Here is a 4,581-nt window from a genome sequence, read left to right as displayed (position 1 = left end):
TAGAGAGGTTGGAACAGTGACTCCATAACCATAGTCCCGCTCATTCCGGAACAATGTATTCATTCTGAATAATATAGAGTCAACAACAGAACAATATTTTCCAGATGGCGGTCTTTAGTGTCCTCTTGGTACGGCAGAGAGGTTGGAACAGTGACTCCATAACCATAGTCCCGCTCATTCCGGAACAATGTATTCATTCTGAATAATATAGAGTCAACAACAGAACAATATTTTCCAGATGACAGTCTTTAGTGTCCTCTTGGTACGGTAGAGAGGTTGGAACAGTGACTCCATAACCATAGTCCCGCTCATTCCGGAACAATGTATTCATTCTGAATAATATAGAGTCAACAATAGAACAATATTTTCCAGATGGCGGTCTTTAGTGTCCTCTTGGTACGGCAGAGAGGTTGGAACAGTGACTCCATAACCATGGTCCCGCTCATTCCGGAACAATGTATTCATTCTGAATAATATAGAGTCAACAACAGAACAATATTTTCCAGATGACAGTCTTTAGTGTCCTCTTGGTACGGTAGAGAGGTTGGAACAGTGACTCCATTGTTCCGGAATGAGCGGGACTATGGTTTTCATCGAAAATAGAGAGCGTGAGTGTGAAAGAGAACTTTCTGGAACTTGGCACATTTCCTGATATCATTAACAAGATAAGCAATTGACAGAATAAGCTTCAGCCACAGCTTGAAATGAACGACTGTTTTGTATGAGAAAGATGGCAGAAGTAAAAACAAAATCGCAACCGTTCCGCTCGACCACGTACCTGTCAAGTTCTTCGAAGTAGTTCTACTGGTCTTTTGTACCCTTGGTCTGTTTAAACGTGGTATTTGAAGTCGACTTTCTGTGTAAGCTTTGTATAAGATGTGAGGTCTAAGATTGAGGCCACCGTTCTTCACAGAAACTTGTTGCACCCAAGTTGCGTAACCAGAGTCATCAGAATGAGTATACACATTGGCGATTGAGAACTTGTTCCAGAGATAACAAGGGATCTGGAACGTCCTTCATATGAAGAGCGGTTAGCCTTCTGTAGTTATTATAATTATACATAAAAGTTACAAGTTTCATACAAAAATAACGCAAGCCAAATGACTGTGAATTGTGGTTGACGTCTTCGCTTTAGGAAGAAAGATCTGGATGATATTGGAATAGGACTATAAGGCGACTTGATGTAAGATCTTTTCTTTATAGGTTTCAAAGGAGAAGATATGATAATTTTTACTTGTCTTTATATACTTGTAACACTTTACGTACGTTTTTAAAGATGAAACATACAACTTACTTCGACGTTTTACGCCTTGTTCAGGGAACACAGTATCAATACGACTTGTTAACGGAGCACAACGTCAACAATAATAATACGACTTGTTAAAACAAGGCGTATTGTTGTTGACGATGCGCTCCTTTAACAAGTCGTATTATTATTGTTGACGTTGTGCTCCGTTAACAAGTCGTATTATTATTGTTGACGTTGTGCTCCGAACGGAGCACAACGTCAACAACAACAATACACCCTGTTATAAGAAGCACAACGACAACAACAACATCAATACACCGTGTTAAGGGAGCATTATGTCAACAACAATAATAAAATATTCTGGAGCTTAAACCTTCTATTCACAATGGAGGTGTGCCGGATAAACCTTAACGGTTATCGTAGCCGGCTACAAATTGGCAAATCCAAGATTCGAGTTTCGATGCCGCTGAACCCGCTCCGCACTTTTAACCGTGGGCACTTTATAGAATTGACAACTCCAACAGCCGGACAAAACAAATGTGGTAGTGGGCGCTGCTGATTGGCTACTCACCCTCAGCTGTATGCCTGAACCCTAGTCGTCTCTGACCTGGTCGTTTAGCTATAGTACGTACGAAGTGCCGTTTAGGTTAAAATACATCAACAGATCGGAGTTCAGTTTTTTTTTTTTAACTTCTGACGATTAACAGGTAAAAATTCTCTAAGTTTTAGCCAGTAGAAAAACGTAAAATAGTATAATTTAAGCAAGTATTTGAATTTCATCTAACCAGACATCTATGTATATATATATATACCATATAGATGCAGAAAACATTAAGGACGTCAGCTACCTCAAAAATGATTACGCGCTTAAATAAAAAAAAAATGCAATTGAGCTAGACACGATGAATACAAGGAAAAGTGAAGTTAATGATACTAAAAGTAATATGTAGTTAAGCACACATAACCTCAGATATAAAGATCTATGTAACATCAATGGATTTTCTAATTTACAGGTTTAAAATATCTCAAGTGCTGTAAGTGTTGCGAATAAGAATTAAGAGGGCTAAATACGGAAGAAACACCAAATGTATCAACAGCGCCACATGGTGGCTAATGGTCGAACTATTCAAGCTATTTTTTTTTAATGGATTACTCGATTGTGTCAAAAATGGTTTTTCATTTTATTTGTAATAAAACCACTTACAAGACATACCCGTATGTGTATGTTATAATAATGTGTGCTTGTGCAAGTTATTACGTATAAACCCCCCCTCCCACGCAATATACCACCCAACGTCTGTGTATAATATCTCATTCAGAAATTGTAGACTAATACGAATTAGAACCTAAGTTATGTTCTCGTAATTTTATAGCCCTCTAGTGGTATAAAAGAGCTCTATTTTTGGTTACCAAGCGCCTACGTAACCACAAACTATTTTGTGTTTATTGTAAAAATAACAAGCATACCTCTTGACAGACATGGCTGACGTCACAATAAATACTGTACAAGTGGGTTGTAAAAATGAACAAAAGTTACTGGGTTTAATACCTGTTATCCGCACGTCATTCATTTAAAAAAACAAACAAAGTCTCTCTCCGGTGGGTCAGCGGTAGGTTTACGAACTTACAACGCTACAAATTCGGGATTCGATTCTCGGCGGTGGACATAGCAGATAGTCCAATGTGGCTTTGCCCCCCCCCCCAAAAATGTCTTAAGAAAAACTTCATTGATTATGATAAATTAGATCATAGAATTCTATAGTTTATAGAACTATAGAGCAAAAACAACAACATATCTAGGTGGCGTTCGTATTCTAGATGTGATATTAATAAGAAAAATCGAAATAGGAGATTTCACTGTCATTTCCACGAAAGGAGGGGGGAAGCCGCCTGGAGGGGTCACCTATTTTATTATACTTAGGAGATTTCACTGCCATTTCCCCGAAAGGAGGGGGGAAGCCGCCTGGAGGGGTCACCTATTTTATTATACCTAGGAGAGTTCACTGTCATTTCCACGAAAGGAGGGAGGAAGCCGCCTGGAGGGGTCTGTCAGTCAGTCAGTAGACACCAAAAGGATTTCACATAAGGGACGCTTAACGTTGCAATATATATATATATACCGTCGTGGCGTCAGTAAAACGTGCGCATGCCATGAATCACGAGAAGAATTATGCACTTTGTAGGTTACAACACAGCATCACACACGAGCTTCAAAAGCAAGAAATAAAATATCTATTACTCTTAATTTTGGTTTTATGTACAGAACACTTTCGGGGACCCTGCGGAAATACATCTAGTAAAGATTTCCGAACACTGAAACACATTTTCTATTTAATTTGCATATAATAATAAAAAAATGAAATGATACTTTTTATTTATTAATTTTTTTCTTCTTTTTTTTTCAAATTCGTAAACCACTGAAAAAACAACAACAACAAAAAAACGTCGGACAGGTCAGTATATAAAGTATAGCTAAAAGGTACCCATTAATTGTTCTTTGAAAGGCATCAGTTTAGTTGTTTGCTGTTTTTTTTTTCAAGGACCCTCCCGAATTTTTTTTCACACTGAATTTCAATATAAATACATGTTATTTATGGCATTATTCTTGTAACACCCAACATAATATTTATGAAATATACGGGATACCGTATTATCTAAGTTCTTGTCTGCTATATCTCTGAATTTCGGAGCTGGCGAGCCGAGTTCGAATCCATGCGATACCACAAAATATTCCCAACACTTTAAGCTGTGGGTGTGTTATAAGGGTGTCAGTCAATCCCTTAGCGTGAATAGTGGGTGGGTAGAGGAGTACTGCTGTCTGGCTGTCTTCTCTCTGCTCAGTAGTTCAAAGTTATGAATGGCGGCAGATAACCTTAGTAGCTTTGCCACTAATACAATAACATACATTGTTGCCTGCCAGGCAAACGAGTAGTAGTAGTAGTAGTGGTTCCAGGAACCGTTGCACCAAGCGCTGTTGTTTAAATTATATCCACTTCTACTCGTCGAGCTGCAAGTAAGGCCTTCTAGGTGGTCTCTCTTCTTTGTAGCGATAAAAGTGATAACATTTTATGAATCCAAGTTCGTGTAACGATTGAATATCTTGCACAGATAATGAACTTATTAAAACCTCTTTCAACCCTCAATTTTAGAGATTTGTCAACGAGCACACGTTAGCAAGTTGTTGTTGTTTTCTGTTATCAGTTCTGTTCTTGATGTTCAACTGGTATTGGATTTGTTTTCTTCTCATATTTTGAACTGATAGATTAGAGGGAAGGTAGGTAATGAATAATGTCCACACCAATATCTCTTTGAGCTGTTTATGTCGGATTCAA

The 4,581-nt window shown here is 38.1% G+C and overlaps 1 protein-coding gene across 1 annotated transcript in view; it reads left to right on the top strand.

Moving 5' to 3' along the window:
* Nucleotides 1-2,953: 2,953 nt before the first annotated feature.
* Nucleotides 2,954-4,581, top strand: part of LOC106473995 — a 36,070-nt gene continuing 34,442 nt past the window's right edge. Inside the window, exons 1-2 of the mRNA XM_013934681.2 lie at nt 2,954-2,958; nt 4,297-4,304. The gene's annotated coding sequence lies outside the window, so the exon portion shown is untranslated. The remainder of the gene's footprint in view (nt 2,959-4,296; nt 4,305-4,581) is intronic.

This window comes from Limulus polyphemus, unplaced genomic scaffold (genome assembly GCF_000517525.1).
Source record: "Limulus polyphemus unplaced genomic scaffold, Limulus_polyphemus-2.1.2 Scaffold6706, whole genome shotgun sequence".
Classification (NCBI taxonomy): Eukaryota; Metazoa; Arthropoda; class Merostomata; order Xiphosura; family Limulidae; genus Limulus; species Limulus polyphemus.
This window is presented reverse-complemented; position numbering and strand designations above follow the sequence as displayed.